Source organism: Lactuca virosa, chromosome 3, assembly GCF_052849685.1.
Source record: "Lactuca virosa cultivar CGN04683 chromosome 3, Lactuca_virosa_CGN04683_v6, whole genome shotgun sequence".
NCBI classification, from domain to species: domain Eukaryota; kingdom Viridiplantae; phylum Streptophyta; class Magnoliopsida; order Asterales; family Asteraceae; genus Lactuca; species Lactuca virosa.
Genome location: NC_136428.1, coordinates 261,747,177 through 261,762,893, shown reverse-complemented (window position 1 = coordinate 261,762,893; position 15,717 = coordinate 261,747,177). Strand labels below are relative to the sequence as shown.

Sequence of the window (15,717 nt, the reverse complement as noted above, 5' to 3'; positions counted from 1 at the left end):
ATACAAGAAACATAAGATATATTAAAAGGGATATTTTATAAGTTTATAGTTTCTATTAAAACAGCCAACGTATTTTTATTTTTTTATAACAACCAATCCGTTTATTCAATTTTATAATAACATGACAATTTTAATTTGTTAAAATAGGGTCGTGAATAAAGATACAAATGAACCGAACCAAGCCCGAGTCTAACCAGGCTTGAGCTCAGCTCGTTTAACTTTTTTGGTTCGAGCTAGAGCTTTGGTCGTTTCTTGACTTATGGTACGTAGCTCGAGATCAGCTTAGGAAGAACTATACAGTGCCAAGGTCGGCATATATAGTGATATATCCAAAATCATAAAAAACGTATTTATTTAAATATTTACTTATTGTAATATATCAGTGTTGCAAAAATCGGTCTAGGCGACCGATTAATCGGCGCCTAAACGCTTGGCGGTCTCCAACCGCCTACGAATAGGTTTTAGAGGGTTAGCTAATCGCTTTTGGTCAATATCGGTCAAAGTCGGTCCAATTCGGTCATAATCGGACTAAATCGGACCAACTCGGACTCCAAATCAAACCAAATCGGCTCACCTAACTCTAAAGGACCAACCAACTCAAAGGAGCCGGCTAGCCCAAAGCTTAGCTGGTTTAATTATCAAAGGAGCTTGCTTCCCTTTTTATAGGATACATTTTTCCTTCATATGTTATCCCACCAGCGATGTGGGATGAACTTTTAATTGTTTCATATCTCTTCTTTGCATCTCTTTCTTCCCCACCTTTCTCTCTCGATCAAACAACCCCTGCTCAATTGTTGGATATATACAGATGCAACCCACCGCCGAGCTACCTTTAATTCTTTTATCACTCCCTTTCAAGGATTTGAGTGGTGAAATCCGTTCTAAAATTTTGGATATGGAGAAATTAGAAGTGCTTGATCTTGAAGGTAATTCGATTCACACGACAATTAGAAGTAATTGATCTTAAAGGTAACTCGATTTGTGATTTCGTTTTCTGCGAGATCGAAGGCTGCAATTGGGACGAGGTTTGCTTTCTGGTGCGATCTGTTATTCCGATTCACCTTCAATTCAAACTCACTTGATTGAAATCGTTCGCCAACCCTGTATGAAATCCTTTGTTCTTTCTTCATTTGCTTTCTAAAATCGTTGTTAATTTGCTTTCTAAAATTATTTGTTCTTTCTTCATCTTTTTCTGGTTCGAGGTTTGTGTCTCGGTTATAACAGGTAGGGCCGAAGTGGTGGTGATGTTTGGTTGGAATGAAAACGAAGAAGCAACTCTGACATCTGTAGCATCAGGTAAGCAGTGGTTTTGTGTATGAAAAAGATTGTATCTACATGAAATCTTTAATTGTTTTGTGTATGAAACCATCTGCCCACCAAGTGTTCGATCAATTGCCTGAGTGAATGATGATAAGGTGCAACAACTGTGTAGTGGATAACTTCTTGTTAGAATTATGAAGACACATTAAAATCTCTACACAACAAGGTTCGTTCCAAGTAATTCACATCAAAGTTTCCAACATAGAATTTCAAATAAAAGATTTTTTTTAAATATTATCACACATTTTACAGGGACAACTTGCTGGCTTTTTTGTGATGAAGCACATTGTGTCAGGTATAACAATGTCTGATTCTACTTAGTCTTATAAGTCTACACTATGATATATAAACATACATACTCACTGTTGTTTATTCAGCAATTAGGGACATGATTTTCGTCCAGATTACAAAGTGTTGGGGTGACTAAAGCAGAATTTTCCAAATGTTCCTGTGATGGCATTACCTACTACTAAAACAGCTTTGAAAGTTCAGATCGATTCAAAAACTCATTAAAAGTTGGTTATTTAGATGTATTAAGTGGTTGAGAAAAACAATGTAGTAGTTGGTTATTTAGATGTGATCTATTAAGAATCAATGGGTTTTTTTTGTAATCATGTTCTATTTATTAAATTTTTAATAATTTTTTTAATTGATATGGTTATATTTATTAATGCTATATTGAATGTTATATTTAGTGTTATATTCTTAGGATTAATGTTTTTATTTATTAATTTTTTAATAATTAATGGTCCCCGATTAATCCCCGCCTAACCGATTAATCCCTTGACCCCAGTCCACCGTCGAGCCTATGTCGAGCGTTTTCTGCAACCTTGTAATATATATATATATATATATATATATATATATATATATATATATATATATATATATATATATATATATATATATATATATGATCGGGTGAGGACTCTTTTTTTGGTGAGTACACCTTAAAAAAATTAAAAAAAAAAATACAAACTATAAAATCGAACTTAGAACTATATCGGAGAGAAAAAAAATTGAAAATTTTTTTGATCATTAAAATTGAAGCATGGATCATTTTTATGATCCATGATTCACTTTTTATGATCAATGATTCAATTTTAACGATCCAAAAAATTTTTTCCAATTTTTTTTTCTCTCCTACATAGTATTATGCTTGATTTTATGATTTGTATTTTGTTTATTTTTTTTCAATTTTTTTAAGGTATCCTCACCGAAACTGGACCATATATATATATATATATATATATATATATATATATATATATATATATATATATATATATATATATATATATATATTGTAACATTTAACACAGAGGTATTATTTATTTTAAATACTTATTATTTGTTGTTGGGCTATGAATTGGATAAGTGGATTATTGAGTTGGACTTTAGCAAAGTGGGCCATGTAGTTGAGCTGCCCAGAAGACGTACGCTGGGCGTAAGCTTGGCATACGCGGGGCGTAGAGGAGCATTGGATTCAGGGGGCGCATACACGTACGCGCAGCGTAGCAAGGAGTAAGCGCAACGTACGTGAGCAGATTCCAAACCCTAATTTTTAGGGTTTAAGCCATATAAATACAACATTATGACTCAGACCCTGGCCTCCTTACCAGCCTCTCAACCTCAGAAAACCCTAGAAACCCTTTCATACTTCATCCTTGTGTGTTTTTGGCCTTGTAAAGCTTACTTTGGTGATTTGGAGCTTAGAAGAAGAAAAGAGAAGTTGGAGAAGAAGAACTTGAGTATCTTGAGCTCAAGGATCTGAGATTACCTCACCATTTGGCACTCATTGGAGGTATAAAGCTTTCAACTTGCCTCATGAATGCTTAGATCGATGTTAATGGAGTTTTGGATCTCCTTAGGTCCCAAGAATGGATTTTTATGACTCCACTTCGTTTCTAGAATTAGGGTTGCCACCCTTAGTGCTAAATGTGTCCCTATGTCAGTAAAGTTTCGATCTTTAAGGCTATTTTGTGACCATGCATGAGATATATCCATATCCATGGAAGTTAGTTGCTATATTCCAAGTTTGGGTTCATTTGGTGGGTTGCAAGCCACCAAGTAGTCGGCTTTATGAGTTATCACATGCTAAGGGACTCAAATTTGTAATATGGGCTTAAGGTCTTAATGGAATAAGCATTTTTGAAGTAGATGGCTTAACAGGGTAGTACGTTGGGCGTACAAGCCAGTACACACATCATACAAGCCATGCAGCAGTACACTTAGGGTACAGAGGATTACGCCCAACGTACTCTCAGGATTTGGGCTTTGTGACGTTTGGGCCTCGGTTTGGGCCAATCTTTGGACTTAGTAGTTATTGGGCCTTAATGGGCCATCAGAAGTCAGTTAATGGGCCAAGGGCATGTTTGGGCTTAAGGGAAGGCCCATTTAAGGAGTTGGGCCCAATTTAGAAAATCGGGCCATTAGTGGGCTTGGAGAGATTAGATGACATTGGGCCTAGGTTATGGTCCAAATTAGACCACGGAGTAAAATGGTCATTTTACCCTAAGAAGAATTATGGATTCTGACTAAGTATTGTTGTAATGATAGTCGGGGAGTCGTAGGAGCAGCCACTAGAGATTCCTTACTGTGAGATTCAACACTCAGCTTTACGATGCTAGTTTTCCTCCAGTAAGGACGGGTCGAAGGCACAATGTCGACCCGTTTATGTATGTTAGCATATGACGGACTTAGGTCCGATGCCGGGGAAAGCCCGAGGAATGTTTGTATGCTTGATGTCTTCATGATTCTTGCATGTGTTTGTTTATACGTGTCGGGCTTCGGTCCGATGTCGGGGAAGGCCCCAGGAATGTTCAGCTCATATGTTATGTTTATATGTTCCGGGCTTCGGTCCGATGTCGAGGCAAGCCCAAAGGAATGTTTATATGCTTATGTTATGTGTTTATGTTATATGATTTGTTGATATGTTTATATGTATACCGGACTTCGATCTGATGTAGGGTGGGGCTCGATGCCGGACTTCGGTCCAATGCCGAGCGGGGCCCGATGTCGGATTTCGGTCTGATGTTGGGCGGGGCCCGATGTAGCGGGCAAGGCCCAATGTATGTTATTATGTGATTATGTGTATGATATGTGGTAGTTTGGGGAGACTCACTAAGCTTCGTGCATACAGTTTTCAGTTTTGGCTTCGAGTACTTCCGGTAGCAAGGGGAAGTGCTCGGGATGATTGTAGTGCACACACCATTTGTTTAGCCTGGGATGTTATACTCTGATATATGTTTGACAGACGTTATGATATTTTGTGATACACTACTTATGATTTTTATATGATGTTCGATGACTATGGTTTTCCTAATAATTAAAAACGAAATTTTTGGACTGTAATTTTGGGATGTTATATATATATATATATATATATATATATATATATATATATATATATATATATATATATATATATATATATATATATAGACTTGCTTAGGCTCGCCAGCTTAATCAAGCTTAAGAACACAGGCTCGGGCTCGAACTCGTTTAATAAACTAGCCTAATATTAAGCTCGAGCTCGACTCAAATTTGTATAAAATCAATCTTGTGTTGAGCTTTTAACGAGTAGCTCCCGAGTAGCTTGACTCGTTTGCACCCCTAGTCACGAGTCATAATTTTCTTGTTTTTCGGCTCATAAAAAATATCATCAATTTAGGGTTATAAACGACCCGAGCCGAGATTGAGTTTGAGTAGGCTCGGGCTAAGCTCGTTTAAATGGGGCTCATGCTTAAGCTTGGCTAGTTTCGAGTTTAATTTCAAAACTTGAGTTTGGATAGAGGAGGATTTAAAATGATTTGAGCTTGACTCGGGCTCGACTTGTTTGTTAGGCGAACCTAAACAATCCTAAACTTATCTCGATTTTGGCTTAGTAAATAGTCAAATGTCAAGTTTGCTTTTGTTTTTAAGCTTATTACAAATCTCATTTATTATTATTTGATTTTAATACTTAATTTAATTACTTTTTTATAAGTTAGTATATAAAATTTAAAATAAAAATTATATTATATAAATATGCATAAACTCTACTAGGTTCGCAAGCCAAATCGAATTGACAGATGAAGCTCACGAGCTTAATCAAGTTTGACGGATAAAGATCGGCCTTGAGCTCTTTTAATAAATGTGTCATGGTTTCGATTTATGATTCATAAAATAATTATGCTTACAAGTGGTATGAGTGCCAATATATATATATATATATATATATATATATATATATATATATATATATATATATATATATATATATATATACACTGAATCATTAGTTCCAATCTTGTTTATTTCAATCGATTTATAATCGCATGAAAAAACAATGCTAGAAATTGTTTGTGGGTAGACAAATCTTAGGGATAAAGTTATTAAAATATACTCTTTGAGATTCATTCTAAGTTTGGACCTATATAGTGTCCTGGAGGGTCCGATGCAACCATTCAGATTTTCTTATTAATGTTAAAAAAAAGTTTATTATTGTGAAACTATAGAAAAACGATTATATTATTATTACAGTTCAACCGTATATTCAGAAGTTGAGATGGTTGAGTTGATCCAAAGTATTCGATTAAGCTTCTAATATGAAATGGGATTGATTCAAATTCCATTCTCAACAAATTTCTTTTTTTATTTTGCCTTCAGGTTGTATTAAGGGAGCGTATTGAGTTTCGGCTATCTCTCTTATGCAAACTCAAAGTTTTGTTTTGTTTTATTTTGTTTTGTTTTTTTTTCAATCGGATGGCAAGTAAATTATTTAGGTATTTCATTGTTTGTAGTTTTATATCAATAGTTGAATTTTTGTTTTTTTTCTTGATGTAAATGTTCTTGATGGCTTCAAAAACTTGGTTGGTTTATATCTATTCATTGGTGGTTTATATCTATTCATTAGACATGTCTTGTCCTCATTTTTTCCCCATCTTATATTTTGTTGTATTTTTGGCAACTTTAGTTTTATTCATATCTTGATCGTAACTTGTCTTTAAAGGGAATCGTTTATTTACTTTCCTAGCAAGTATATATTTCCAATTCAAATCCTTATAGTTATCTATATTGATAGTTTCCTACTTTGTCTAGGTTTGTTATTCAACTTGTATATATACCCTTTGAGGTATCAATTTTATTTTAACAGGAAATAATAGAAACCAAATTCCGATTTCTTTATGGTATTAGAGCAAGATACACAACCAAAATCCTGCTAATCAATTACGCAATCGAAACTCTGCTAGTCGATTATACAATCAAACCGTCCTAACCGATATTGACAGGACCGACTCATGGCAGGTCTTCCTCTAGCGCAAACCCATCATCAGATCCCGACTCGCCCTTCTACATCCATCCCACAAACTACCCTCGACATATCAATGAAATTCTCAGCGACAACAACTATGTCGACTGGTCAAGAGAGATGTATGATTTTTTCTTGGCAAAGAACAAATCATGTTTCGTTCGTGGATCTATCGCTAAACCAATGCAAAATGGGTTGGAGCTCAAGGCATGGGAGCATTGTGATGCCCTAATACGAGGATGGATGATGACTGCAATGGAGAAAGATATACAAAACATCGTCAAATACGACAACACATCCTAAGAAGTTTGGGAAGATCTTGAAGAACGCTTCGGAAAAGAAAGTGCACCTCGAGCTTACGAGTTAACGCGGACACTAACAATGTTGAGACAAAATAATACCTCCATATCAACTTATTTAACTAAGTTGAGACCCATCTGGGACGAAATCCATATTGTTTTGCCAATTACAAGGTGCACTTGCGGAAAGTGTACTTGTGACCTAGGAAAATGACTCATTAAGTCAAGAGAAAAAGAACGCGTTTATGAGTTCCTTATGGGAATCGATGTGATCTTTGGTACTGTTAAAACCCAAATCCTAAGCACCAAATCAATGCCAAGCCTTGTAACTACGTATCACCTGGTTGTAGAAGACGAACAACAACGAACCATCTCAGTGTCAAGAAGAACAATAGTTGACGTTGCAGCTTATCAGTTGCGAAATCAAATGTCGAAGAAAATAAATCAATAAAAACGAGTTAACACTCGTGAAGGCTCCAAATGCAAGCACTACGGAAAGAATGGACACACTATAGATGGATGCTTTGAGCAGATCGGATACCCAGATTAGTGGGATTCTCGCTAACAAAAACAGCCAGGGGATCAGCGAAAAGCATCCAAACCAAAACCAAGGGAAGCAAATGTTGAAGTTGAGTCTAGTCCTATACATGGGATCAGCTTTAAACAATACTCAAGACTAATCAAGCAACTAAGTGAGCCTTCAGCAAAAACAGAAGTCAACATGACTGGTAAGTTTAATTTCAATACCCATTGGATTATCGAGTCAAGTGCTACTGAAAACATTGCTTGCAACGAATCAGCCTTGTCGAGCATGAGGAACTCATACGAAAGAACCCCAGTTAGCATTCCAAATGGCGATAATGTCCCAATTAAAGGCATTGGAACCACATGTATACCAAATGATACAAAGATTGATCATGTTTCATACATTGCGATATTTGGGGAGCATATCGAGTACCCTCTACTTAAGGGGATCATTATTTTTTTAACAGTTGTTGATGATTTTAGTCGATGCATATGGGTATATTTGATCAAAAATAAGTCTGATGTAAGGACTAGTTTGATTGTTTTTTTTTGTAAAATGATAAACACATAATTTAGGAAGGGAGTTAAGAAAATCTGAAGTGATAATGGTGGGGAGTTTGTTTCGAACCAAGTGAGAAAATACTATGGAGATAATGGAATCATTCATGAAACGTCATGTATACATACACCCCAACAGAATGAAATTGTTGAAAGAAAGCACCGACATTTGTTGGAAGTAGTAAGAGCCTTGCCTTTTGAGGTAAATTTACCCATAAAAATTTGGGGAGAATGTGTGTTAACAGCCACTTACATCATCAATAGTTTACCATCCAAAGTCCTAAAGAACAAAACACCTTATGAACTCTTGTTTGATCGAAAACCACATTATAACCATATGAGAGTCTTTAGTTGTTTAGTATATGCAAAATAAAACAAAGCATCAAAGGATAAGTTTGAAGAAAGGGGGAGCCCTTGTGTCTTTCTCGGTTACCCACTAGGGAAAATAGGTTATTGAGTTTATGATTTAAAGGAGAAAAGATAAGTGTTTCAAGAGATGTGAATTTCATAAAGGGTAAATATCATTTTCACACCAACCAAGACAAACAGTCTTCCACTGTTGACATCGAGAATGATTTTTCTAACTCCATTTTTTGGCCGAAGACACCCAACCAGGAACAATTTCCTACATCAGACACCACTAATGCATAACTTGAGAAAAATATCGATCAAAAGCATCCAATATAAACTGAGAACCAACAAGATGTTATCAATCAAACTCCAAATGAAGGCGATGAGCAACATGATCCTACACCAGACGCTATTCCCACACAACACAACTAATTGGAAGGAACTAAAACATTGCCTAAACGATTTGGTGACTATGAAGTACAGCTCCAGCCTTCTATAGGTCATTCTCTTCCCAACGCCAATTCAACATCCTCAAAGGTATATCCCTTGTCTCAATTTGTTTCTTATAAAAATTTCTCTAACACTCATAAAGCTTTCTTGACTGCCATCTCCACACACGATAAGCCCAAAAACATTTCTCATGCAGTCAAATATACGAAATGGCGAGAAGCTATGAAAATGAAATCCAGACTCTTGAAAATAATAACACCTGGATCTTCTATCTTACTCCAGGAAAGAAAGCAATTGATTCTAAATGGGTTCACAAAATAAAATACAAACCTAATGGTGAAGTTGAGCGTTATATAGCATGTTTGATCGCAAAAGGTTTTACCCAAATTAAAGGTGTTGATTTTCTTGAAACATTTGCAACTGTATCAAAACTTGTGACAACTCAAACGATATTGGCAGTGTCAATACACTGAAAATGGAGCATCCATCAACTCGACGTTAACAATGCTTTTCTGCATGTTGATTTAGAGGAGGAAGTCTATATGAAAATACCATAAGGTTTTCATTAAAACAGGTGATACATGCATTTGCAAACTTCAAAAGTCCTTGTATGGGTTATGACAAGCATCACGTAACTTGTATAAAAAATTTAGTGATGCTTTGTTAAATATAGGTTTTCAACACTCCAAGGCCGATCATTCTCTCTTCATCTTCAAAACACCAACTATTTTTGTGGTTGCCATTATCTACGTCGATGATGTTATCCTCCTTGGAAGTGATATTGATCGTACTACTAAAATTAAAGCTTATATAGACAAATTCTTTAGCATAAAAGACTTTAGCCTGTTGAAATTCTTTCTTAGAGTTGAGGTGGCTAAAGCTTCATATGGAATGGTTCTTAGCCAACTTAAGTATACGTTGGATATTCTAGCAGATTGTGGACTTAAAGGCTGTCGACCTAGCGTCTTTCGAATGGAGCAAAACCTTCGTCTTGATAAAGCAGATGAAACTCCTTTTGCCGATGTGAGTCAATTTTGGAGACTTATTAGATGTATTTTATACCTATAGTTTACCCGTACGGACATCACACTTGCTTTCAATACCTTAAGTCAACTCGTTTCTGTCCCACGACAGCTACATTACAACACCAATGTTCGTGTACTACGTTATCTTAAAGCCACCCTAGGACAGGGCGTTTTTCTGCCTTCTACCGATGACTTAACTCTAAAGGCTTTTTGTGACTCTGATTGTCTTGTGTGTCATTTGACAAGATGCTCCAAAACTGGATATATTATCACATTAGGGAGTGCTTTTGTCTCGTGGATAAAAAAAGAAGCAGTCAGTTGTGTCACGATCCTCCATTGAATCCGAATACTGTGCCATGGCTTCTTCTGTTATGGAAATTTTTGTGGTTACGTTGGTTGTTACAAGAACTAGGTGCGTCACAAACCGGTCCAACTCCTCTTTATTGTGATAATTAAGTTGCACGTCATATTGCAAATAACCCCGCTTGTCATGAACATACAAAGCATGTCGAGATGGACTGTTTCTTCGTTCATGAGCGTATTGAATCTCAAGAGGTTGAGACCTACTATAAGCACCACTGAACAAGTTGCTGATATTTTCACTAAACCCATTAGTGCTAAGCAATTTAGTTATCTTCTTGGAAAGTTGGGTGTTCGTGATCTCCACGCTCCAACTTGAGGAGGATTAAAGGGAATCGTTTTTTTACTTTCCCAGCAGGTAATATGTTTCCAATTCAAATCCTTATAGTTATATAAATTGATAGTTTCCTACTTTGTCTAGGTTTATTATTCAACTTGTATATATACCCTTTGAGGTATGAGTTTTATTTTAACATGAAATAATCGAAACCAAATTTCGATTTCTGTAGTCTTAAATTTAGTAAAACCATCAATACTCTTGCAAATGTAACATACTACTCATACAAAATGTTGTCTAAAATAAGCTATAAAAATATTTAACAAATTCGTTAGAAGACCAAAAACAACCATAAATGGGGTAGTTTTGTAAAAGAAATCGATGCATGACATCCACGTTTGATCTTAAAATGTACCCTTATGCAAACGAACTTCGTTTATCATATATCTAAAAATTATTGAAGATGCCGTTCCTTTAGTGCGTTTGCTTTTATTCCCTTAATATTCTATAATATAATTGGTGCCACCCATTATATTCATGTATGTTAGATTAATTCATTTGTTATGTGTGTGTGAGAGACTATTTACTATAGTTTAAGCTTACTAAAACACTATCTATATTATTAAAATACATAAGTTTCTAATTATTAACAATTTGCCCATGATGTTTACCAACGTTTTATCTTAAAACCTGCTATTAGATACAAAATTTTACCCATGAAATGACCAATTTGCCTTTCACGAAGTTTTTCTACACTAGTTTGTTATATTTAATGCACTCGTAATTTTACATTTTTTATGTTATTATATTTGATCGTAAAAAATAGGTGTACCTACTGCGTCTGCGTCGGCCTTTGCCTCTGGTTCATTCTCCCTTTAGAGTTAAGTCTAGTTAAGTGTTTATGTTTAAGGGTTACGACAGTATGAAGGTGGTCATCTTAGAAAAGGATGTCAATTTTCTTAGATCTTCACATTAATATTGTCCTTTGTGCCCAGTTGTGTTTTTTTCTTGTCACACCCACAAGATGTTCCGTACCGTCTCTATTTCGTCAGTTATGCATGCTTTATTTGGATGAAGGTTTTAGGGCTACAAAATTATAGATGGTGGATGAGGATTGTTCGATCGGTGGATGACTGCCTCCCCATTCCCCTCTATTTCCATCTCGCTTCCATTAGTCACCTCAAGGAGATAAGAAGATAAGCTTAAGTATATTTTGTGTTTTATTATAAGAAGTTAGTAAAAGGAAATCATTTGTACGCAATATTTTTTCTTGATATACAATAAATTTGTGTTTTAAAATGTTGTATTGTACAATTCTATCCAACATAAGTTTTTGTGTATGGAGAAAAAATGTTGTCTACGAAGCTCTTATCGTTAGTATATATTATCTATATATTTATTTCTAAGGATCATAAAAAGCAAAATAAAGTTTGGTTATAAATTTATAAATATTTACTTCTTTTTTTTAGAACAACAAAATTATTATTAAAAACTAGCAAGTAGCTAGAAATAAACCATTACATCAAAGTTCTAGCAGAAGTAGGGTTGTAAAGCCAATAACCCTAACATAACTTAACTTTACAACACCTACTAGAAATCCAAAAAAAAACACTATAAACAACATCTTAAAAAAGAAACAAATTTGTAGCTGTAACCGTTCCAAAAATTGTCGAATTCCTGAAATTCCAAATGCACCAAAAGCAAGTTATAACCACTGCATCAAAAGCCTTTCGTTGGCCACTTCTCATAGAAACGGAGTCTGACCACGTGATAAGAGAATGAACTGAAATGTGATCTGGAATCTGCACCCCCACCAAATAGCAATATGTTTCCAAAGCTCACACAACTTAGAGCACCCAGAAAACAAATGCGCAATAGTCTCCATCCTACACGAACATATAAGGCAAATAATCGAATCTAACAAAATTCCCCTATAATAAAGTTTCTCTCTAGTGGAAATACTGAGTAAACTAATCCTCCATAAAAGAACATTAAGCTTGATAGGAACCCAGTTATTTCACCGAGTCTCACCATCTCTCGCGTACAGTAAGCTACCATCAATGAACCGCCGAGCAAAGGCAACAGAGAAGCTATCAGAAACATCGATAATCTAACCCAACCTATCAGGAATCGACTGCAACTGTAAATCCTCAATCAGAGAAAGAATTACATCCCATTGCTCTTGCTCAACTCCTCCTCTAGGACTACGTCTAAGAGTATCGGTCCCTCAACCCACATCCATCCGATTTTTGACAGTAGCATTTCTAAAAGTGTCCAAGGAAAACACTCTATTAAAAGCAGTTCCAAGTGAAGCCTATCCCATCCAAACATCATGCCAATAAGAAGTATAACTCCCATCACCAACCCTGATAGGACATGAGGAACGAATATCAAGACCTTAGTCCCTAAATGAATGAACCGAAATGGTAACAAGAAAAATTGACATCACATAGCTCCCCAACGAACCCACAACAAACTGCATTAAGGTAAGGCGACCTCCAAAATAAAGGGTTTTGGCTTTCCAACCCCCCAATATGGTTTGAAACCGATCAAAAACATGAGACCAAGAAAAAACACGAGTCATAGCTTGACCAACTGGGACACCAAGATGGGTAAAAGAGAGATCAGCCGCATCACAACCAATCATATCCGCCATAATAGAAACCTGACTGTAAGGGACTCCCACACCAATCAATTAGCTTTTATGAAAATTGATTTTGAGACCCGAAGCCATATAAAAACACCGAATAATGAGAATAATACGATTCACATTTTCAGCATCCCAATCTGACACAAGCATGGCATCATCTGCGTACATAAGATGCGAGACCTCAATCCCTGAAATAGTAACACATCTAAAAACATTAGCCATCCAAGCTCTCATCAAAGCTACGTGAAGCCCCTCCATCGCTAAAATGAAAAGAAAAGGTGATAGGGGAACTCCTTTTATGAGACCACGATGAATTTTAAATTCATCTGTAGGCAATCCATTGACCAAGACAGAAGCCCTAGCGGACTTCAATAACTCCCTAATCCAACCACACCACTAAGGGCAAAACCCCATGATCTGTATTATCTCTAACAGATAATCCCACGAGAGACAACCATAAGCCTTTTCAAAATCTACTTTGAAATGCAAGATAAGATTCCTAAACACCTTTCTCCAAGAAACCACCTCATTAAGAAGAAATGGACCATCCATGATCTGTCTACCTTTGACAAAGGTAGACTGCTCCAAGCTAACCACACTATCAATAACCTCCACCAATCTATTAGCTAAAAGTTTACCAATATTTTTATATTTGCAACCAATAACACTTATGATTTGTTAATATATTCTAATATATTAATATGAAATCATATTATTTAATTACTATTGATCAAGAATTAATTTGGAATTAATTTTGTGATCAAAAGAGACTAATTAAATATATGAGGATTGATTATGTAAATCTTTCATTCTTATATAGTGGGCTTATGGTCCATGATTCACTAGATTGGGCTAGGACCCATTGGGTGCTCCATGGATGCTCCATGGAGGTTAAAACCCATGGATTATGGAGGAAATGAAAAGCCATGCACATTAGGGTTTACATGGTGTAACCCTACACATGACACACTATATAAAGAACCTCATATGCAGCAAAATCGGCCACTAAGACAAGAACAAGGAGGGTTAGCCGATTTTGAGTGAAAGTGTTCTTCTCTCAAGTTATTCCAAGAGTTGTGGTGTTGTGTGAAACATTTGAGGCATCACATTTGGGGTGCTAGGCGCACAAGGTCTTAAAGAATCCAAACTACAAGAAAGGTATGTCATTCTACTAGTTTTTATATTACAAGTACCCCATGTTATGCTAGTTAGGATGAGAACCTTGGAAAAATCAAATTTGCATGTATATTAGAGAAAACATAGATCCAAGGTTTCTAGGGTTGCGTGTACACCATAGGAGTGTTAGAATGCTCAAAACCCATCAGTGGTATCAGAGCCTAGGCTTGTTATCTATATACTTGATGCAAACTGCTTGAAAAAGTCGAAAAACTGTTCACTGTTCAGTGAACTCGCCGAGTCCATGGGGGGACTCGACGAGTCCATGTGTTAATTCATCTTACTCGTCGAGTAGGTTCTTTCACTCGGCGAGTAGGAGGCCATGTGTGCAGATTTTCGAGTTTTGCTGCTGGAAATGGACTAGAATCATTACCCTAAACTGTTTTGGACTTATAAAACCTGTTTTTGATGTGGTAATGATTATGCTAATCCATTTACAGTGGTTATTATCAAATTTTCAAGTTTTATATATGTTTTATATGATTCTTGAAATTGTTGATTTGAATGTTCATGCTTATGAGTTTTAGTAGATCATAGGAATTATTTGCAAATTGTTTGTTAGTGTAATTCTTAATCTTAATGCCAACTAATGGACTCCATAACTTGTCCTCAAGTTATGGAATTCCAAAAGTCTTTTCTTTGAAGTTATTAAAAAACTCATAAGTTATTGAATATCAAAAGGTTTTGAATAGTTTCAAAACTTGCCCTCAAGTTTTGGAATTTGTAAAGTCACTTTAGAAAACTTTAATTCCAAACCCTAGAGTTTTAAAAGTTAAAATTCAACCCTTATACTTTATAGTATTATAAGTTAATAATATATATATATATATATATATATATATATATATATATATATATATATATATATATATGTATGTATGTATAAGAGCAAGTCAATTTTACCGTTAGTAGGCCTCAGTCACGAAGCCGGTCTATAAAGGGGTATAAGGTTGTTGCCTATAAAATGGCAGCTTAATGGGTGTCCACTCTCACCCACCGCTTTCTTGACTGGTGGAGGGTCATTAGCCGAACGGGTAGGACAAGGACTATAATCATTAAAAGTATAATGATAAAATATAAAGTAACTAAACCTTTTATAAATTCCTAATCTTAGTTACTTTAGGAAAATGTGAAATTGGTGCTAATCCATGAAATCACACTTTGTACCTTACCAAGTCGTTGGTGGAGCGTGTGTGGGTAACCGGCACACTAACATGGACTAGTAAGAGTGGCAAAAGGTGACTTAATGTTTATCATAGATCGGTGGAGCGCGTGTGGGTAACTGGCACATCGATTAGGTGGTAAAGATTAAGGGTACCAAGTTAATTTGCATGGTTATTCACACCTTGTTTGTGATCCTCGGCATCCCAGTCACAAACTTGAGAGGGCACAATCGAGATTTAAACATGCCATTGAAAAGTTCGATGAATCTC

At 35.7% G+C, this 15,717-nt stretch overlaps 1 long non-coding RNA gene across 4 annotated transcripts; it reads left to right on the top strand.

The window, feature by feature from the left end:
- The first annotated feature begins 703 nt into the window (after positions 1 to 703).
- On the top strand, positions 704 to 1,996 carry LOC145162934 (uncharacterized). 4 transcript variants are annotated; one of them, XR_013739443.1, is made up of 5 exons: positions 704 to 926; positions 1,009 to 1,103; positions 1,203 to 1,486; positions 1,573 to 1,615; positions 1,698 to 1,996. It is a non-coding gene; the product is annotated as an uncharacterized LOC145162934 (long non-coding RNA). The 4 variants fall into 4 exon arrangements; XR_013739445.1 differs by having other exon boundaries at positions 704 to 1,103; positions 1,203 to 1,296; positions 1,382 to 1,486; XR_013739444.1 differs by having other exon boundaries at positions 704 to 1,103; positions 1,225 to 1,486.
- Positions 1,997 to 15,717: the final 13,721 nt, after the last annotated feature.